Source organism: Bactrocera oleae, chromosome 4 (genome assembly GCF_042242935.1).
Source record: "Bactrocera oleae isolate idBacOlea1 chromosome 4, idBacOlea1, whole genome shotgun sequence".
NCBI classification, from domain to species: Eukaryota; Metazoa; Arthropoda; class Insecta; order Diptera; family Tephritidae; genus Bactrocera; species Bactrocera oleae.
In genome coordinates, this window is record NC_091538.1 from 47,338,917 (window position 1) to 47,363,428 (window position 24,512).

At 32.4% G+C, this 24,512-nt stretch overlaps 1 protein-coding gene across 5 annotated transcripts in view; it reads right to left on the reverse strand.

Annotated features, from left to right (window-relative positions):
• The window catches only part of atos (atos homolog atossa), a 152,067-nt gene that overhangs the window by 46,284 nt on the left and 81,271 nt on the right, over positions 1-24,512 (reverse strand). For 4 of the 5 annotated variants that reach the window (XM_070108026.1, XM_070108025.1, XM_014232770.3 and 1 more), the window contains one exon: positions 20,786-20,854. The gene's annotated coding sequence lies outside the window, so the exon portion shown is untranslated. Of the gene's footprint in view, positions 1-18,424; positions 18,537-20,785; positions 20,855-24,512 lie in introns of all 5 variants that reach the window. The other variant, XM_036362825.2, reaches the window with a different exon arrangement.

The following is a 24,512-nucleotide window of genomic DNA, read 5'->3' on the forward strand; positions in this document are numbered from 1 at the left end:
AAATTTATTTTTAAACTTAAATATATACGTATATGATATCAATTTTATGTCACTGATTTCATTTTCCCAAAAATAAATCACGAAAAAGAACTTATGTTTCAACTTCTACAGGTACTTCCCCCCTAAGTGATCATAAAGCCTGTTGTGATCCTTTTAAGGAGTTACTAAAATGTTATATGGAGAGAAAAAGAGCATTGTTTAATCCAGATAACTGGAAGATATTTTCCCGCAGGGTTGCAATGCAAGTGCTGTCGGTTTCGAAATATAGACAAAGCACGGCACTATCAACCAAGTTATGCATTTATTGCTTAGACTTCATTATGTTCGTTTTGTTTTTTCACTGTCATTTTATTACACGCTACTGTAGCCACATATACAATAATATATCACCCAGTTACAGCAGCTGATAAAATTTCAAATCAACCTATACAGAAGCGTTATGCATGGTGTTGATGAGTTCGTAAACAAGACGCGGCTTCAATTACAAAAACAAATTAGCAAAATAGTACACCATAAGTAGGCGAGTGTATAACTGTACAAACATGTGGTACAAAGGTACATCTGAGCTGCGAGATCCGCATTCAGATATCAAATGTAAATTAATGCAATTCTAGCCCAAGTGGCGTTTGTCGGGAAACCTAAGCCGGTAGCCTCATTTCTGTTTTCTTATTAACATTGTTTTTTTTTTTTTTTGTTTTTGCTTCAAAGGTGTAATGAAAATAAAAGATAAATTTGCAATTTTACATATTTTTTGCCATTTTGTAAATGCGTGCAGGCGCTTGTAACACCCGCTGCTGCACAACAAGAATGTACATTATTTACAAACGCATATGCATACACATACACATACAGACAGGCATATGGAGCTGGCGTGCAGTAATTTTATCTGCTAGCGTTATCGAATTTTTTCATTTGCGGCATACCACCGCCATGAGTTATTCGAGTAAACATGAAATGACAATGTGGCAGATGCGGAAAAATGCATCACGTGCATCTCTATGAGCCACGTATACTTACATATATACTACACCATACATATACACTATAAATATGTATATAGGTATGCATATGTATAAGTATATGCGGATATACTGGTATTCATTCATATCATTGGTGTTTTTATGCGGTTGGCGGAAACTTTTTATCTCGCAAGTGAATTACATAATGAAATTGCTTAGCAGAAAGCGTATTCATGTTCATTTTCACATTTCGTTATTCACTTGTGAAAAATGCGTTTGTTTGCATGCGGGGATTATAAAGATATTTCATCTCCATTCATACAGCAAGTGGGTATTTGTATAAAGTCTGGCGACCTTGGGCGTTTTCTCACAACTTTTATTAAATGTAAATATTTGAAAATGCTAAATTCTTTTAAAGTTTGTAACTGAAGCTAAAAAGTTGATAAATATAAAATGAATAGTAATAAACAAGGCGACCTAATACACATTTTAATACTATGCAAATATTTCAGCTTTGAGGTTAGATAAAAGGAATATCAAAATAGCTGAAATAAATCAATTAGCAAGAAACAACGTCGGACAGTTTGTATGGTAGCTATATGCTATAGAGATCCGATCTGAACAATTTCTTCGGAAATTGCATTATGTCGTCAAATGAAAGAGCTTTCCATACAAGCAATTTATTCCGAGCTATGTATATGCTAGAGATATCGATCGATCTAAGCAATTTCGTAAATATATCTTGCTAAATAAAAAAGTTTTTCATACAGAACATAATTTTGCTTGTTCAGTTTGTATGACAGCTATATGCTATACTAGTCCGATCTGAACAATTTCTTCGAAAATTGCACCATTGTCGTAGGCAATGATCCATGGCAAGTTTCGTAAAGATATCTCATCAAATATAAAAGTGATCCATACAGGGACTTGAGTCTGATCGATCAGTTTGTATGGCAGCTATATCCTATAGTGATCTGATATCTGCGGTTCCGATAAATGGACAGCTTCTTGGAATGAAAAAGCCGTTTACAAAAATTTAGTTCGATATTTCAAAAACTGAGGTGTAGGTATATACAGACGGACATGACTATAATACATATAAATATACATTTTATAGGTCCTCTTTCGTTTCCATGTGGGTGTTACAAACTTCGTGCAAGACTTAATATACACTGTTCAGGGTGTACACATTTTCGTTTAAAAGTATCGAGAGTTTATAAGTGATAAGAAATAATTCATTACTTATTTTAAGTACAAAAATATCATTTTAATTGATCTCTAATTATACTTAAACTATCTTCGGTAAACCTTGGCGAATCAAACGAACAATTGGTATAAGTCTATAGATTGCATAATCATATAGAGCGACAAAAACATATTATACCCCTTTTAAGAGTTAATAGCTCGTCTTCGTTTCGCAAACTGATAGTGAGTAGCGAATCGTACACACTAGAGTTTAGTTTAAATCAAGTCCGGCGCTTCAATATAAAAACTTTATGCTTAACCACATATCTTACCATGCAGTAAAAACTTGTCTAAAATCTGCTAAACTAAATTTAGCAGCATTAAAGAGTGTGGATATACCACTTTAAAGAGGTATCCACCTACTCTCTTATATCAAATTCAACTCGATAACTTTGATGTTGCTTTTGCCTGTCTTTTTTTATAAAAAAGGAATGATAGCTAGCAGAAAAATTACCAATCGATAAAGGCTATTATGACTGTCGCCGAATCGATAACCTTTGGAGAGTGTTGAATGAAACAAACAACTCGTATAGATAAAATTGGTATAATTAACTGTCTATGATTCTATAATGCTTAGCGAGTGTTGAATCAAACAAACAACTGGTATAAATATTCAAATAAATTGGCATAATTAAATAAGTTGAGAGAATAGTGAGAAGTCACACCACTTTCAAGAGGTTTCCACATACTTGTATTGCATTCAGCTGCATAAAGGTGTTACAGCGCTGACATGTAGATTTTTCTTAGCTTTAATTGCTTACTTGCAGTTTCATCTAAAAATCCATAAATGTACATACATAGGTATATACGGTACATATATTTAAGCACAATTTACGCACTTGTTCGTGCAGTTAAATCTTATTACATTGAAAATGCAAATTTGTTGTCAAACAGCTGCTCTATTACACACGCTGAAAAGGCCGATATTAATATGTATGTAGAAAATAGACATTCCGCGTTTACGGCAAATCTGTGTCAATGTGACACTTTTATTAGCATTGGTGTGTGTGTTTAACTTTTGCATTTTCGCTTTTGCGTTTTCTTAATCTAACTTTCTGTTGCCAAGCAGCAAGCACAGACGCAATAAGTATAGGAACTTTTAGTTTTCATGTACTGCTAATCAGCTGTTGCTGGTTGAGCGCAATTATGAAATAATTTATACTGATTTACGATTTACACGAGCGCAAAAGCAAATATTTACACATATTTCAAAATTACTGTCATTAATGAATGAAAATAGAGTTAATTAATCAATTAATTAATATAATTTCCATATTAGTACACATTTTAATTTATTGAAGTGAAAATTTTAGGGGAAATTAAGTATTATAAAAACGTAAAGAAATATTCCATTATTCTTTGGAGTCTACAATTTATTTAACGCTCTGCTGTATCAGTCTTATATTAACTGATTTTCAAATAAATTTCACTGGTAGTGAAACAAAAAAAAATGCAAAAAATCGTTATTACATATATAAAATTCAGTCAAAAAAAAATTTATCATTTTTCCAATAGTTGGCTTTGGTAGTCTGTATCTCGCGTTGTATAAGTGCGATCGTGCTATGATCGTAAGATAAGTTTACATACTAAAAACTTTTCAGACAGTTTTTTGATTGCTTGACTCAGTATTGTTTGCGCACGCATTAGATATAAACACAATGTTTATTAGCTTTTCATCGATATGGTTTCAAAATCGGTCTATTTCTGGAGCGGATGGTTACTGGTGATGACAAGTGGATCAGGCCACACACATCGATAGTGATACGTCAAAAGCTCCAGGAGCTGGGTTGGAATGTCGAATTATTTTGCTGGTGAAAGGTTTGCCTTAAGAGAAGCTTTTGAAAATCGACTGCCCCATTTTTTTGCCAATGGGAATAAGGGTTTCTCTGAGAGTGGTACTATAAAACTCGCTTCAAAACAGCAACAAGTTATCGAACAAAACGTTGCATATTAGAACTAAATCGGATCATAATAGCTATGCTAAATAAAACTTTCAGTTTAATGCAAAAATTACGGACTTCTTTTTTTATACTTTATATATCCTCCAAATACTATTTATATCGAAGGTGTTACGTTGGTATGAATTTTCATTATTCCAGCACATTTTTTACCAAGGGAAGGAAATTTTAAAAACTTACGATGTATCAAAGCGCTCAAAAACCTCAACTTTTTTTTAGTGAATGCGAAGGATTTCAAAAATCCCACATAACTTTTAGAACTATACAGCAACGACCTTTCAGAGCTATTTGAAAACATAAAAGGTGTATGCGAGCGACCTACATCTACATACACCTACTTTTATAAAAATCTTAGTTAACATATGCACTATGAGATCTTATAAATCTTTATACAAAATTTCAGTACCGTTCTCAAACATTATTTCTCTTCAGGAAGTAAACTTTATTTTTATTTTTCCTTTCCCTCTTTCGTAGTTTAGCTACGGTTATATGTCTATGACTGCATTAAAAAAATTTTCCACGTGTCAGAAATTGCCGAATGGCTGACAGTAGCTACTTCTGCTGCTGTTGCTAATGACTCTTAACGTTCTTTATGATTTATATTGTCATTGCTTTTATTATTGCTTTTGCTTATTGCGCGTTTTACTACATACAATTGTTGTTGTAGGCAGCCATGTGCATGTTGCATTTAATTAGAGTTTGCTGAACAATGGGCAATTCAATTTATGCGGCACCCAGTGCGCACCTTTCAACTGCAGCAACAGAAATATAAGCAATAACAACAAAGACGTACGAATGAGCAAGCGAAACACGCCTTCACAAATGTTGCCAATCCGCCACAAGCGCGTGCATACACACACATACAAATGTACATACATATGTATTCGCTTATAAATATGCCGAGCTCGCACCCAAGCACCAGCCTTCGATTGCCGCCCACTGTCTGTGCTTAAGCAAATGACTCGTGGCGTTGCGCATTAATTTCAACTCAGCTGTCTAACGATTATCTAAGCATGTATTAAATATTATATATATATGTGTATATATATATTTCTTTTTCAATTTTCAATTTTCTATTTTATTTATTTTTTTTATTTTATTTTTACCTTTTAAACTTCCAACTTTTTTTCCAACGCGTAGATTTCTAGCAATTTCATTTTCTTTACACTACTCACTTATTTACAACACCTTCTACCCAGTTTCACTTACTACATTTTACTACTTCTCTACTTCTTCCTCTTCCACTTTCCTTCCTCTACCATCAATTTCCATAATAGATTACGATGCGTTACAATAAAATCACTAATTTATGTTAATGAAATGCAGAAGTATGAAAAAACATAATCATGGAATCACTACAACAATATATTATATATACAAGAACAACAATAGTATAATCTATACAAACAGTTCATGCCATTGTTGTTGCCTCATCGCTTTGCACTTTGTACTTTTTGCAATTTTTGTAATTTTTTCCACAACAATATTGTCTACAACAACGCCTGCAACGCGAATGCCCACAACGCACTCGTAATTGCAGCTTAGATTGTTACATAAATATGCAGTTGTAATAAATGTAGATTTCTTTTTAAATCCTATTGAATAATTCATTACATTACTAAATGTAAAAAAAGCAAATAGGCGACCGCATGAAAATTAATATAATAAAAAATAACAATAAAGTTCTATTCATTTGCATACCAACAACGAAAAACGTGTGTACCTAGGCAGTTTGTTTACGATAACCTTGATCAGCTGATGCAAACAGCTGATACAATACAGTTCAATTCAGAGATGATTTTCTAGAGGTTCAGATCCAATCAATGAGTATTTATGCATATATTTTTTGTTGTTGTTGTTTTATAAAATGTATATATGAATTCAATCGATTCTACTTCGTAATAGTTTTATAAAATTGAATTATTTATTATACCCTTAACAGGGTATATTAAGTTTGCCACGAAGTTTGTAACACCCAACTGGAAACCTCGGAGACACTATAAAATATATATGTAGTACTTGTATGTAAATGATTACCATGACGAGTTGAGTCGATTTAGCCATGCCCGTCTGTCTGTCTGTATGTATATACGTGAATTAGTCCTGAAGATTTTAAGATATCGATCGGAAATTTTGCACAGGTCCTTTGCTTTCCAAGAAGCTGTTCATTTGTCGGAGCCGACGATATCGCACCACCATAGCATCTAGCTTTCAAGCAAACTAAATGATTAAAATCAAGTCCTTGTATTTAAAACTTTTTCATTTACCGAAATAAATTCACGAAAATTAACATGGATTAATGACCAAGGCAATAGTACAATCTCCGAACAAATTTTCAGATCGAACCATGTACCGATCAAAATTAAGTGCTTGTGTGGAAACTTTTTTATATGTGAAAGATATGATTGCATTGGCTTTTATTTATTTACATGACCGACTAAAACCGGTGAAAGGGTCACCGAGCATTCCTTCTTCTTCTCAAAAACAACTGATTTTTAATCAAATCGTAAGCTTTAACAGAGATCGATCACAGCGTCTGGCTGCCTGAGTGTCTGCTATGTGAGTGTTATCTTATCAATATTATTGACAAAGTTAGTACACAACAACTTTTGTGACATTGTCACGACGTTTATTATATAACTTTGAAAATAAACAAACAAACAACTCACAATAAAAAAAAAAAGTATACTGATATCAATGAAATATGGATGAAATTGGTGAAATAGCTGCCAACATTTACATTTCACATACATACACAACTTTAGGTTCATAAATTAGTCAGTATTTACTCCGTCATCGGAGCAATAAACAGGTGATATGCCTGTCGCTTGTCACGAATGCCCATTTATCAGCAGAAAGTAGAAGGTTCTACACTCACCCATATATAAATATGTATGTGAGTACTAAATCCAGTGAAGCATTTATGACATTAGTGACTCAAGCTTTTCGCAAATACATTTTCAAAATACGCTCGGAAATTAGAAATTATCATGTAAATGTTATTGAGTGGTGACAGTTTAAAAAAAAATATAAATAATTCATAAGTTGTGCTATTTACACACGTATTAAGGAAACTACTGATAATAGTTGTTATATGAGTAGATTGATGCTTAGCTAATACTCGTCCGTCTTGTTGATTTGAAGCACTCAGAATTTAAGTGGAAAGTCAGCTGATTAGGTTATGTTAGACATAAATCACTTGCAAAAAATTGTTCGGTAATATTGCGAATCATATGAAGTAAAAAAATAAGAGATTAAAGTGCTCTAAAGTGAAAAAAAGTAGTTTTAGTAAGAAGTTAGGGAACCACAGCTAGCTTCACGTTAGATAGAAAATATTTATAAATATATAATACTAAAACATATAAATTTGATAATTTTTTTTTAATTTCTTACAATTTGTGTATTACTTTCTAAACAATGGTCTGAAAGGAACATTAATTACAATATAATTATATAATAATTTAAAAATCCTTACGGTGAGGTGAGCGTTCTTACAAAATTTGTAATTTTTATGACTAGTAAAATTATTACCACTGTTGTTCGCGTGTTTCCGTATACCAAATAATTAAATTGATAAAGTTGCTTACCTACATTTCGGCCCAATTGTACTTTTTTCTAAGAACGAAGAAACTGGAGTCAATCTTGATTTTTTTTGGTCAGTTTGTATGACAGCAATATGCTACAGTGGTCCGATCTGAACAATCCGTTCGGAGATTGTACTGTTCGATATCTTGTCAAATAAAACAGTTTTCCATACAGACAATTGATTGAGGTGTGCAAAATTTCAGAGCATTATCTCAAAAACAGAAGGACAAGTTCGCGTATATACAGACGAACAGTCATGGATAAATCGAGTTTGCTCGTCATGTACAAAATTTACTTGTATGATAGTTTTTACACCTTAATTTTTTAACTATTTAAATACTATATACATATGTATGAAGCAGTACTTCTGGGGGAGCAGCTGACTTCAAATTCACAGTTCTAGTTCCAGCAATTGGAAGCTTCATTGTCTTTAACTACAGTCATATCAAATCTTCGAGCGATGCTTCTACAAAGAGGTGTTATCAGCAAGTCAAATAATACTAAGTCAAATATGGAGAACGTATTAAAAGAATTTGCTTACATTTTGGCATTCTGAAATGCATAAAAAATGACGGTAAAATAATAAAAGGGCAAATTTTTGTTTAAAATTTCTAGTTTGCAATAAAACATTCAAAATATTGAATTAATTTTAGGACAAAGTAAATTTTTTTAATTTTTATAATTTAATAAACAATAAAAAAAAATATTTTTTAGTTAAAGCATACAAAGCAGACCATAACTGTTACTTTTACTACATAATATTATACAAAATATCTATACTCTAAATTGCATAATTATGCATACCGATTGTGTATGCTAACAAATGAATATGCATGAAAAAGTGGCAACAATGCAAGGCGCTTACAAATATGGATCTTGTCGGGAACGAGTATTCAATGTAAATTTCTAATTCTAAATTGAAAAACTCCCCTACACCCCAGCACGCTACGTTATCAATTATTAAAGCGACATTAGTTATATCACGTTCTTTCCATTTTTTTTTCTACAACGAAGTGACAAACTGCGCAACACTCTGCGTTTTGATTGAAGCAGAAACATTAATAAATATGATACGCAAATTATTGAAAAATATAAAACGCATATGAAAGTATGTGTGAATATCTGTAGAATATATTGTAAAAGCTTGGGTATTAAAGAAACGCATCTGTAAGCACTGGTTGGCCTTTAAACAGTAAACAAAGAAAGAAAAAGTAATGCCAATGTATAAATAAATGAAAGGCAGATAGTCAGCAGAAGTCAATTCCAAGCATTGATTATGATGATCATCAAATATTTACTATATATACATAAAATTTATACGTCTTAATAAACTGATTAAAAACGTACATACGTATATAGACTATACACAGCAACAATAAACTATCAGTTAAAAATCTTTAAAAATTTTAATTAACTAAAAAAAACATATTTATTAAAAAAAACTAATTTCATTGTTCGAACTCGGCAGGACCATCTATAAGCGTCGAGGTGTTCCTTTTAGCATGGTGATCACATTAGATAGGCCTCACCAGCCAATATCCATTGTGACGGCAATCGAATCTACTATCTTCTTCTTATTTTTATTAAGTTTGCCACGGAGTGCGTAACCCCCAGAAGCAAACGTCGGAGAGCCTTTAAAATATTTATATAAATGAACAGTGTGATGTGTCGTCTGTCTGTCAGTATATACGCGAACTAGTGTCGTTGTCAGTTTTTGAGAGATCGTGTCCTCAAGAAACTGCTCATTTGTCGGAACCGCCGATATCGCACTACTATAGCATATAGCTGCCATACAAACTGCACGAACAAAATCTAATTGTTGTGCAAAAAACTTTTTTATTTGTGAATAGTGCAAACGAAGCTAGTGTTTTTTTTTATAATGTAGACGGCACCAATATCAATTGAACTCGTTCAACACTTAACCTTCCGAAATGTCTGCTGTGTCTGAGAGACCAACATTAGTACATTTGATGCTGAAATAATTTTTAATTCTGAGTTAGATAAATTTATTTTATTTACACTTTTAATAATGGTTTGTGCGGGCAACCTTTTAAGGGACCAGGCCAGTAAGATTAAAAAAAAATTTTACGTTTCCACTTGAAATTTCAACTGCAGCTTAACAGTAAATTAACTTGTAAACGACGTACGATTTTTTCTTATACACTCAAATACACGTCTTTTTTGAGGGCCATAGCCAGGTCTATCCTCGAAACTCATTTTATATAAGAAATAAAATCAAAACAAAGTTTTATTAAATGAAAATCCTGGTGTTAAAAATTTTTCCATTAAACTGGAAGTTCTCCAAGTTTTTTTTTAATATTTAAACTTCTTAAATAGAAATTTTTAAACACACACCCACTTTTGCATTTTGTAGCTATTCAGGGAAAATTCTAAATTAAATACACTTAATATCACTTTCCTTCGCTTTGCCGTACTGAGAATGTCATAAGGACACGCCCTTGATAGCACAGCCAAGTAACTATGCCGTCAGCACCCTGGTCCCGCTACACTCTTCGCAAACAAACATACAGCAACGAAGAGCCCAGCTGAAGGACTTGCACGCGCCGAATGCAATGACCTTGAAATATGAACATTTTCTCTCTGCCGCTTCGCCACCTCACCCCTTTACTTTTATTTGCAGAAAAATGCATAGCATTGCATGCATTGTTGTTGGGTCCCATTGTGCACACCTTGCACTTTTAGGGCGCATGTTTTATTATCGACTTTTATTGTTCATTACACAGCAACAGCAAGATATAAAGGTGAAAAATATATAGAGATAGAGGAAAAATATAAAAACAACTATGAAAATATGAAAACAAGGAAATGCAAAAAAGAGAATATTATGAATAAATAGTAAAAATGTGTGTATATGTTTGTATGTTAAAAAAAATATTAAAAGGAAGAATCGAAAGCGGTAAGGTAGATAAAGATAAAAATAAAGGAATAATTAAATTGAAGTAGATGATAGCTGTCAAGGTATTTTTTTAAAGTGTAACAAAAGCAGGCTTAACTTGGATAAAATTTCCCTGAAGGAGGTTAGGTTTACAATACTGACAAAATGTCAGCTGTCAAAAATAATTAATTTTTCTGTTGGTGTTTTGACTGATTTTTTCTGCAATCGCTTAAATAGCTACCAGTATTTCTTTTTTGAAGTGACAATCTAAATTATTGCTGAATTCGGAAAAAATAAGCGAGTTTGTGTGGCTAAGCAACAACATTTAATTATTTTAGCGAGAATGTATATATAATATGTATGTACAAAAAACAAGAAAAAACATAAACTTTGGCTACACCGAAGCTATAATACCCTTCACAAGTGCATATCTTATAGCAACCATGGCATGCATGTAGCTATATGCTATACTGTTCCGATCTCCGATAAGTTGGGTGATTGTAGCATTATTTTGGATATTAATCTCGTGAAATAAAAAATTGCATATAAGAACTTGATTTTTTTTAACACAGTGTGTATCGCAGCTATACCTTATAGTGATCTGATATCGGGGGATCCGACAAATGTGAAACTTCTTGAAGTTTAAAAGGGTTGTGCAAATTTTGAGATCGGTAACTCAAAAACTGAGAGGCTAGTTCGCGTATATACAGACAGACGGACATGGCTTAATCGACGCAGTTCATCATATTGATCATTTATATATATATGTATAAATATTTTATAGGGTCTGCGACGTTTCCATCTTGGTGCTACAAACTTCGTGGCGAACTTAATAAAAATTGTTTAGGGTATAAAAATAAATAATGACGGCCCTTTTTCGCCCACGATACATCCTCAGTTGTTGCACTTATCGATTGTAATCTTGCTTGTGTCAATGTATCCATGTATATAGGCATATATGGTTATGGACTTTGTCATCACTTAGTCCTTGAATAATAGATAAGGGCTGCTAGAGTTAAAATATATTAAAAAAATATAAACAATTTTAATTAGAAAGTATAATTAAATATATCTTAATTAAAAAGAACCTATATACATACCCCACAACCATGTTAAATACTTGTATGAAAAAAAGGAAATACACATAAAAAAAAGAAAAAATAATGAACAATGTTGTAAGCAGATTTATATAGACATATCTAGTATATGTTAATGCCTCGCCTTTGTGACATTTATGAATCTTATGTCAAACAGTTTTTAAAATAGATCAAATATGATTTGAAGAAGATTTACTTATTCTGTAATTATCAATCATTTTTGTACTAGTTGGTAACTAGTTCGATAATTGCCAACTTCGATTCACCATTTCGTTGCATGCTATCTATGAGCACTGCTCTTTTATCAAACATTTTACACGTAAACGTAACAAAAAAATTAGCGAGTTGAATTCGAGTGGTCGAGAGAGTGGTGTAATCGCTTTCTTCAATACCCCTAAGTTGCGTTTTACAGATTTTAGACAAGTTTCAATTTTGTGAATGGTCCAAATTTCCAAAAAAAAATTCATCATTACCTGTATTATCTATAGAAAATTATTCTTGAGATAATTTTAGGTATAATAATCGTCCTAAGCGCCAGATACTTTATTTCGAAGGTTCTACTTGAGATCGGCTACGGGATTAAGGGAATCCGAAATTATTCAAAATGAATCGCCAATTATTAAAGTACATTAAATTCTGTAAATATGTTTTTTTTTAATTAATAAAATTAAATGAAAGTGACTTAACTCCTTAATTTTTATGAAAAGTGATTAAATTGAGTTATACAACGATAACTCAACAAGTTACTCGTTAGTTCAAAACTAGTATAATTCAGTTAGTTAGTTTTTGTTTTTGTTCAAAACTAGTATAACTTATGATGCACGTGGCGAAATAATTATTCAGTTAAATACATATAGTATACCTAAGTATATGTAAGAATTACAAGATATATGCACATAATAGTTGTTGCCACACGCTCGTCGTGCACACTTTGTTATTTTATTTATACTTTTTACAATCTATTGTATTAGTATATCTTTTTTTCTTAATCTGTTTATGCACTTGCCAATCTGAACACACATTTAAATATATATATAGAGACATTTACGTGCAAAGTTCGAACCACTTCCGTGCGGGTTCTAGATTAATTTTTTATTTTTGTCTGTTCGCTTTTTACACCTCAGCTGTTGTTGGTGTGCAAACGTCATTGCCGCTGTCACAACGATGGTCATTTTGAGAAGGTGCTGACTAATGACTTCTATTTAATGTCATATTACAAACGTTTTTTTATATTTATGCGCATGTTTCATAGTTGTTACCGATACATATTCCAATGAAAAAAAAAGTATTTCATCATTAATCAAATTCTATAAGCAAAAGGAAAAAAATATTTTTAAAATGCAAATCCCATCCAAATAGTTTATAAGTTTAGAAGATTCGAAAATTGTTCCAAAATTTTGTATATAAATATGTATATGCTTTATGCTACAACGATCATAAAAAATTACTTATATACGGAAAATCTGAAAAATAAAATTTAATATGTAAAAAATAAATCAAATTTATTAATAAATTTATTAATTATTTCATCATTAATCAAATTCTATAAGCAAAAGGAAAAAAATATTTTTAAAATGCAAATCCCATCCAAATAGTTTATAAGTTTAGAAGATTCGAAAATTGTTCCAAAATTTTGTATATAAATATGTATATGCTTTATGCTACAACGATCATAAAAAATTACTTATATACGGAAAATCTGAAAAATAAAATTTAATATGTAAAAAATAAATCAAATTTATTAATAAATTTATTTATAAATTTTATTTATTTTTTTAAAAGAAAAAAATATTTACTTCGGTTAAAATCCCCTTCACAAATAAATAAATTTCCATACAAGAACTAGATTTTGATTGTTCAGTTTGTATGGCAGCTATATGGTATAGTGGCTCGATATCGGCCGTTCTGCCAAATGAGCAGCTTCTTGCAGAGAGAAGGACGTGTGGAAAATTTCAGAGTGATATTTCAACAACTGAGGGTTATCAATTTAATGTTCCTACTAGTATCTTATTCTGCTCAAACATTATATTCAAGCCCAAATAAGAAAATATATATTTGCCTAGAAATTAAATGGAAATATTAAAATATTGCGATTTCTAAATAAACCCCGCCCACGCGGAGCATGAAAGCGCATGCTGTACGTATGTATATTTTCGTATAATATCGTTTTGTAATCGCATCGTTATTTCTAAAGCTTCACACGATCGAAAAATCACTACTCGCTTCTAGTTCAAGGTCAGCCTTGCGTCAGCTGCAAGCGAAGAACATAAAACACATATACGAGATATTTAAATGTATATTTAAAGGTGTATTAATAATGACTAGCACGATTCTTAGCTCAGAAATTTATACGTACATATATGTGCATATGTATGTATGTATATAATTAATTGCGCTTCATCAGTAAACGAGGATTATGTATTGCGGAGTCAACGAAATTATTTCACACCAAACACAGAAAAATCCAAAACTTCTAACCGACATTTGAACCAAGGCCAACGGGTGTCATTCACACCAAATTGTGACTCTCTAAGTATTGTATGTATTGTGCGGTTGTATGACGGTGATGTGGTGCAGTGGAGCACCAGTGGAGCGCTGCTGCCCGCAAGTTAAGCAAAAATAGAACGCGATAACGTCGATGGCACCAAATTTGAGTGCATATATGTATGTATATGTACTTAATAAGTGTATGTTTGTATGCGTGTATTAGTTGTCGGAACAAGTGTATTTATATAGTGATACATACATATAAACAAATAATAATTTTAAAAAAATGTTTGTATGTATGTATATAAAAATAAATTAAATGAGAAAGGTGTAAATTATGTATAAATATGTATATATGTAATATACATATGTATAATGTATGCAACTTCTTATAAACAGTTCGGTATTCGCTAATCTTTTGAAGGCCATAAAATATACCATAATTTATGCTAGTAAAGCCGTTAATTTAATCTTTAGCATGATTTTACACAGCGCTCTGTTGTGTGAGAGAGGGTGGTGGGTGAGCGAGCGCAACAGTGAAATGTGAAATAATGAAATACGGTCATCATAATGGCGATATTGAAGAAGGTTATGGCATTCTTTTAATGGATCAGTAGAGTCAATAGCAGCTCAAGGTTAAGCAACAAAATTTAGTACGCTAACGTTTGTTCTCGCCATTAGCTGCTGTTGCTTCTTCCTTTTCCTTTCCACTCATTTATCGCATAATGAAGTTTAATTTTGATTGCTATAAATAATCTTATACATACATACATATACCTATGTCTCTTTACAAATATACATTACAAAAGCTCATATTTGCCTATAAATCTCACTTTTGCTACTGTGCGCTCTTTTTATTTCTTATTATGTCTGGTTTCCTTCTACAAATTTTATTTTTATTATCCTTTTTCATTTTATTTTTCTAAACGCAATTCAGCATTCTGCGCGCGTGCATTTAGTCTCCAAGTTAAACAGAAAAAATCTCCCCATGTTAGAATTTGCGTCAAATACATATATGTACACACATAAATTTCTCATACATACACACACAACTACAACTCTGTGTGTTTGCTCTCGTTGGCGCTGCCGTTGACGTTGCTCGTCTGTCGCAGCGATCAGCTGTTGGCGCGACGTGCACGTTGCGCTGTCATATGTTCATATTCACTTCCACACCTCTACTTTTTTGCATTGCTTTTGCTTTTAGTTGTTGTTGGTCGATTTGCTTTACATTTCTTTGTCGCCGCAATCTATTATTCTAAGCGAGCTGTCAGTTGTGCTGGGCATTCACTAAAATAAATAAAACAAGCATTCCGTTCTGATAGCTGTGTGTTAGTGTGTGTGTCTGTATGTGGGGGACTGACGCTTTGCCATCAGCTGATCGACACAGGCGCAGAGAATTATTAAATTTATTTGTATGTAAATTAGCTACACATTTAGCACATTCACGGTACGAAATTGCATTGATTATGGATTTTCGCGAGCAAATATCATTTGTTTGTTTAGAAAATATTGACAGTTCGCGCACGTAATGCGTTTCACCAGTGATATTCGGGCTACACGCGATCGTTATGGATGAGCATACGTACTTACACATAATATGTATACGTACATATCTACATATGTACAAATGCCACTCCAATTAGGTATTGCACGCAGAGATTACCTACATAATGTCTACACTCAGAAAAATAAAGAGATGAAGAGAGTAAGAGCTTCACTGTTGCCTCTCTTGACTTTGTATATGTATAATTCTTAATTATTTGATTGTAATACACCAGTATTTTGGAGATACGCAGCGATAGCTATTATGACAAGTTACACCGCCAACACTTCATTCTAGATGCCAATCAAACTGTCAAAAAGCTGAACCAATATAAAAAGAAGGTCAATATGAATAAATTATATTATAGCTCTTAACTAGAAAGGTATGCACAGAAGTTATCAAAAGACAATAATCGTAACGGGATACATAAATAACAGTGCTAAAAAATTTTCCATTTATTTAAGTGCTTTAATGACTGTTCTTTACACTTTACATTGTTTGATAGCGCTTTGAAGAGATAGCTTTCATGCTTTACACTCCAACTCTCATTCTTATACCCTGCACAGGGTCTATTAAGTTTGCCACGTAGTTTGCAACACCCAGAAGGAAAATCGGAGACTCTATAAAATATTATATATACATAAATGATTAGAAGGAAAAGTTGAGTCGATTTAGCCATATCCGTCTGTCCGTTTGTCAGTCTGTATGTACGAGAACTAGCCTTTTGTTTTTGAGGTATCGATCTGAAATTTAGCGCACTTTTTTTTTCCCCCATTTTCTTATGCTATAGCATATAGCTGCGGTGCAAACTGAACGATCAGAATCAAGTTTTTGCGTGGAAACTTTTATATTTATGTAAAGGGTATTATACGAAACGATTAATTGAGTTATCTTTCGAACGTCGATTCGCATTAATCATTAAATTAATTGTCAAATTAACGTGTTACAGCAGATAAAAGCTGGATGTGTGACAAATTAGAAACATTCTAAAGCCACTTAAAAAGCTTTGCAAAAAACGACTACAACAAAAAATACGAAAGCAAAAAGAAAAACGAATGTCGAGTATAATATTGCACAATACGAGTATGGGGAAAAATAATGACGCGTGTTGTATTTGAAATAAATGAAATGACAATGTCGTGGCGACCTTCGCACGCTAACAAATATGTATATATATACCAACAGAGGTGATGAGACGAAAAGAAACAAAAATGCAAAAATTAACGTGAATGCAATAAAACGTGTTTGAAAAAGGTTAGACAAAACCAATTTGACATGATATGCTGAGAGTAATACATAAAAAATATTTGCATTTGTAGGCATGTACTGCAAATGCGATTAACAATTCTCCCAGTGCAAGCTTAGTGAAATGTCTGTATGTCAGCATGGAATAGATATAATATATATAAATACGTAATAAACGTGGAAATTTCGCAGTTATAAATGTGTACGACTACATGGAAAGCATTGTCTGTGCGCCATGGCGTATGAGTGATTTAACTGCGGTAATTGCGTACTTAAGTACCGTAGTGCTTATTATAGCAATTGAAAGTTTGATTTGATACACTTTTGCAACTTTTACAAGTGTGTAAGTTTGCGTTTAAGTATTTACTTAAGTATGTATATATGCACGTAAGTATGTAAGTTTTAATGTAGTATGTATGTTAGTTCGCTTGTTAGTACATAAGTAATTATACCCTGAAAGGGGTATATTAACTATAGCATATAGCTGCAATACAAACTGACCGATCCAACTCAAGTCTTTGTATGACCAACTTTTTTATTTAACGCGCTATATTCACGAAACTATAGCATATATGTAGCTGACATACAGAGTGACCGATCATAATCAAGATAGAGTATAACCCTTTGAGGCTATAAAAAATGCACCTGTGAAGGGTATTATAGTTTCGGTGCTGCCAAAGTTAACGTTTTTTCTCGCTTTTTATGTAAATATGTAAGTATGCACGTAAGTTTTCATTTAAGTAAGCGTGTGCGATTTTTTTCTTTTTGAACATTTCCATCGATTACACAATGCCAATTTGTCTGCCATTGATAAGTTTTGCTCTTGATTTGCAAATATTTTACACTTATTATAATTACATACAAACATAAGCTTATTGCAGCCACAGACAACCAATGCGGGCGTTGAGAAATTTTTTCAAACACGAGGCATGTGTTAAATCATTCGTCGAATAGCGAGCTTGTGAGTGAAATTTCAGTTTTACAGCGTGTAATTAATGTAATCGTGCGTATGGCTGCGTATAAGTTTAAATATTTTATCTGTGGTTGCTTATTTTTACAGCATATTCACACTTACATAGATATTAGATATTTTTGTTATATATATGTATGTGTGTGTGTATAAGTAGTAGATATGTGTATACAATTGTGTGACTATTTGTATTTTAACTGATTTATGCCTTATGTGGCAATATGCCAACAACAATAACAACAACTACTAGCCCTACCAAAGAAGTGTAGACGGCGACGACGACTACGACCTTCGCACGAGCTTAAGTGTAGAGAACAAGCGAAAACCAAAAGTGTATAAAATCAAATAAAACAAGACAGGAAATTGCTTGGCACAAGCAAAATATGTAATAAAATATACAAACGGTGCATACACACACATGCATAAGTAGAATACATACATATATACATCCATAAGTAGACGCTGTGTGTACGTAGTAAGCGCTCATTTTCAATTTGAGGGAGCGGTTGGTGGTGAGCTTTGTGTTGTATTGTTTAAATTAGCCAATCCATCTATAAAACCAATTTAATTTAATTAAATGCATGATTGGGAACTTTATTCAATACAAAAACAAATTAAGAAAAATTATTTCATGGACAATAAAATAGTACTTTGCAATGGAATAATATGTTATTAGGAAATTATAAAGTATCAAAAAATAATAAAATAAATAGTTTGATGAAAGGAAATCGAAATAATTGAATATAATGCATCAAATGTTTTGTAAATATTTAGTTTTAAGTTGCGGTATTTTTAATTGAAGGTTATTTTCGTTATTATTTGTTTGTATTGAGTATCTGAAAAAATACCAGAAAACAGGTTTTCGTATATGTGCTTCAAAGGGCACTTATTATTATCTGAAGGATTGCTTCGTTTTGTGACCAAATTCACTGGTGGTAATGGATCCACCGGTAGACACCAAAGACCAAGGACGTTATCTAATGAACCTGCTTTTATCGACGAGAAAGGTTCCGAACATCGTTTTCCGGGATTCAAAAGAGGTGATCTACATCAACTACCTGACGATTAGATCTGACCTGCACTCGAGAATACTATAAGATAGTATCAATCAAAAACCAACGTTTTCAACTTGGAAGATATTTACAAAGTGTCGCTTTTCTTAATCGATTAAATAATTTAAGGATCTTTGCTTGTCTACGATTAACCTTTTTAGAACATTTATGTATATAATTTAAATTTATGTAATAACAATTATAATTTTAATAATACATTTCATTGATTTTTAGACCCTGAATATGGATATGGCATGTTAAGTTTGCCACGATGTTTGTAACAACCAAAAGAAAAAGCCGCAGACCCTCTAGGGTACATATGTACGTATATAAATGATCATCATGACAGGCTCAATCGATTTAGCCATGTCCGTTTGTATAGAAGAGAACTAAGTGAGATATCGACCTGAAATTGTACACACGTACTTTTCTCACTCAAAAGCTGCTTATTTGTTGAAACCGCCGATATCGGACAACTACGGCATATAGCTGCCATATAAACTGACCGATCCAACACAAGTCCTTGTGTGGAAACTTTTTTAGGCGGCATAATATCGTCATGAAATTTGACAGAGATCTCAGACAACGCTTTTATGCTATAAAAATGCACCTGTGAAGAATATTACAGCTTCGGTGCAGTCGAAGTTAACGTTTTTTCTTGTTTTTATTTTTTTTTTTGCACACGGCGCCTGAAGTTAAAGTTTTACTTTGAAAATAAAGAACTTCCTTACGTTGGATAATTTTTTAGGGTCAAAACTAAAACTTTAGGCGCGTCTGCAAAAAAGTTCAACTTTGGAAACAACGCACACCTTAATATATATACACACACATAGTAATACATAAGGCAGCATAAGAATTTTTATGATGCGATAACATGCTTCCAACTATAAACAATAAAAGAACTATGGTCAAGTCAAAAAATAAAAACTTATGTACATACACACATACTTAAATATATATGTATGCATGTTTATACATACTTGTATACTTTGTACATAGTTATATGTTTCTATTATTTATATACATATATATTATATATTATTGTACGCCAACGCGTGCGCAAAGTAGTGAGGAAATTGGCAGGTTTCTATAAAAGCTGTTGGGCGCTTATGATATTACGTCATTTCATTGGCAGCAGCATGCAAAAGCCCACAGTGCGCGTCCCCAAAACCCTAACAGAACTACAAACATAAAAGCATAAATATGTATATACAAATATAAATATGTCGACTTATAAATACTGCAAACAACCCACAGAACCCACAGCTAGAGGTAGATTAATTTATAAACATAAATATATGTATGTATGTACCTAAATTTATCACGCCCTCATAACGTGTCCCTCCCCAATACGTAATGCATTGAAGAATTCAAACATTTATTTGCGTTTTCAATTCAATTTGGTTGTTTTGTTTTTCGCATGACGGAATATCAAAAGTTAATCAGCTGCTAGCCACACACACACACACATACATATACTATTCACACATAAATATATATGTATGCATATACAATATGAGTGTACACAAGAGCCAAAAATGTCGAAAAACTTGCGATCAACAGTCGTGAATGGCGTTTGTTTTTTTTTTTGTTTTTTTGGCAACGACGCCAAAAGCCAAAGAAAGCTCAATTACAAGTTTTAAGGTGAAATTTCTATGCGCTCACACACATAAGCATAAGTAGATACTTCTGTGTGTGTGTGTGGACTCGTGTATATTTTATGTTGTTTGTATTTAGGTCGCACTTACCCGTTAGTTGTTGTCGTGAATGAAAAACGCCATGTTGTATTGAAATTTGTTCATAAATAATTATATAAACTGTAACGAGAAGAATTAAAATGAAATTAATTAATTTTGATTAGCGCAAAGTGGAAAGGAATCATATGCTGAATTAAATTAAATGAAAAATTATACGGCTCAGAAATTATGTAGTAGCATATATGTATATATGTATATATCTGTAACTTTGAATATATTTTCAAACAATTTTTGTTCCAAATTACAATATTATAGATACATACATGCATACATATACAATAAATATTTATAATACATAAAAAAAATAGCAAATCTCTTCGACCTCGGAGAGACTATTACTGAGGCCTAAATTTTTTGGTTACACTAAATCACTTATTACCTGGAGAATCTTTCTAATTAAAACTAAATATGTTATAAGTTACATCAAGTAACAAATAAATAAATACTTTAACTTTAGAGAGTAGCGAATCGAACAAACAAAATTGTATAAATCATATCGAGCACCATAATCAAATTGTGAGAGAATAATTAGCGGTTGCAACCCCTTAATGAGGTGTACAATTGCAGTATTTTATTTTATTACCGGAAAACTAGATCGCTGTTTCTATTTGTAAAATAATTTGACGAAGGTTTATTGCATAGTACTCGTATATACAGTTAATTGTATCATTAAATGTCAAAAAAGAAATTATTAAATATATCAAAAAAAGTGGGATGAAAAAATGGGAGTTTCTTTAAACATTATTACCACTTGATTGCAAGGCAAATGTAATACATAAAGAAAATATTATTTATGGTTGAATTAAGGCTTTAACTTATTTATTTAACTTATGAGGAATCTCCGACAAAGAAGCAGCTTCTTAGTGAGACTAGAATGTGTGCAAAATTTCAGATCGATATCTCTAAAACTGAGGGATTCGTTCGCGTATATACAGACGGACAGGCAGACGCACATGCCTAAATCGACACAGCTCGTCACGCAGATGATTTATACATATGTATATACGAGTATACTTTAAAAGGTCTCCGACATTTCCTTCTGTGTGTGACATAACATAATAACACGAAATTTTTGCACGCTTAAAAGCAAAATTAAATACATACAGATGTATGTATGCAAGCAATAATATCGCAAGTAAGCATTTTATAAACAAACTCAAACCTTCAATCTTAATAAAAACACACTTTGCAGTCATAACATTCGTAACATACCATACATACATACATATGTAGATATGTATATATAATAACATTAATATAGATTTGTATGTACACCCAAAGCAATACGGAGTATTTGTGCCTATAACTGTGTAAGTATGTTATCTACAATATCACTGCGCAAAAGAAGGCATGGCCCAAGGGTATTGAGCATATAGCCAAACAAGAAATAAAAAGAGAACAGAGCTAACAAAACAGAGAAACAAGAAGAAGGGCCAAACATAAAAGGAAGTAAGGAAGGCAAGCAAAAGCAAACAAACAGCAAAAGAAAAAATCAGAAACCAGATTCATAAACAAAATAAAGGCAAACACAAAGGCACACAAAAGTCTGAAACCCGTATGAAATGTGAAAAGCAAAAACAGAAACCAAAAACAAAAAACGCAATAGATAAGCGCAGACAGTTTAGGTATATAGCGGAGAGGCCGATGGCCAAAACGAGTCAGGCAAAATGCAAACGGAAAGACAAAGAAAAAGCAAACCAAAAATAATATAAAAGAAGTGAGTAAGGCAAAAAACAAAGACGCAGCGCGAAGGTACGCAAATACAAAACGAGTATTTCAAGTCAAGAGCGCACATACAAATATACCACAAATACATACTTATATACATACATACATATATACATATGTATGGGCATACAAGTGCGCTTGTACAAAACAGTCACCCAGACCAACTGAGATATACATATACATATTATACGTGCATAAATACATTTTTCTGCATATACATATGTATGTGGGTATGTATTTGCTATGCCTGCCCCTCAATCATGAACGGAAGACAACAAATGTGTGTCAATTATTTCGAATTTTCCACTTCAAACCGCCTCATACCAAGCTCTAGGACAGAGGCTAGCAGAAAACAGGCGCACTGATAGCGACATCTATTTCCATACATATATCTATATATATACGTATGTATTTATTTAAATGGGTGGCTATAATAGGCAAAAAGAATAGGTCGCTTGGTAAACATAAGCGAAATCCTTCCTGGCCAGCACGAATAATGTTGAGCAGGCTGGTGATAGGAGTGTGAAAAGAGTTGGGTAGTGTAAGGGGGCTTTAAGGAGCGCACATTTATATTGAGGGAGCGAATACATACATATGTAGATAAATATTCATATATAGTAACAAAAGTCTACAGGATATCGGTGACGAAATAAGCACTAGATGTTTAATGGTTGGCAAAAATCCAAATTAAATTTCTTATTGTTTCAAAATTTTATCAATTAGACTTGAAAATTAAAAAAGAAAACATAAGTGCACACATTCTTAGATTCCGTGACGACTTTTTCACCAACTGCTGATAATGAACTCTGAATACTACCAAGCCATATAAACGCTCTCAATGCGCACTGTCTATTTTTAGGCGGTGTAGAGGAAAGAGAATTACAAGCAAATGGAATAAATTTAAATGAGCTGTAATTTTTCCTATTTCTTCTGCTGCTGCATTTAGCACGGGTCAGTATACTGATATTTATCTCTATACTGCATGCTATAACAAATACATACACACCCATATGTAAATATATACATATGTACATATTTAATATGTATGTATGCATGTATTTGCAATGTCATTACTTTTATCAGCAGTGTAAACTACCGAAGATAAAAGGAATAAAGTACGAAACTCGTAGAAAATATGCAAAAGCTGCTTTGTATAGAACAAAGCAGCTGACAGGGTGAAAATTTAGAATGCAAAAAAGGGTATTCAAACGCAATAATAATTAAATCAGTAAATATGTACAGAAAAAAGTTTCTCCAAAAAGCTTAAAACTCACAAATTATGTAAATATATGCGTGCAATAAGTTATAATGCCCGAAAAATTCTTTAAAAACTAAAATAAATCGCTATGAGCTTGAGATGAACAAGGTGAAAATTAATATTTTGTATAGACGAAATGAAAATTTTAGTACTAGATAACGTTTGTTGAGCGAACAAGTACAAAAAAGTATCAGAATATTTAAAAGCCCTGTATCTCTCCCTCTCTCTTGCTCTAAAAGAGGTATACTCAAAAATGATAATATTAGAAATTTGACAGTTTCGCACTTGAAGATGTGGAAGGTTTTGTTTATAATTAGTAAAAAAAAAACGTCAAAGAGTAATTTTTTCTAAGAAAAAAAACTCTCAAACTGCATCCAGAATTTATATAGAATCATCATAAGATCCTAAGTGACAGCTACAAAACAGCTGATATGATGGTAGAAAGTTTGACAGTTCGTTTCGTTAAGACATCATTTGTGGCAATCTTCGAACAAACTTTTTAATCTTCAAGATCTGTCTTAAGTGAAACACAATTCGCAAAACACAATGTCAAATGACGTCGCATGTTTAATCATCAAACGCAATTTTTAATCTTCGAAATTTATCTTACGTACCACACAGTACGCTAAAAAAATGTCAAACAGCAATTTTTAGCAAATAAAACTGTCAAACAGCATCTAAAGTTTAGATGAAATAACCATATGCCCCAAAGTTATAGCTAAAAAAAACAGC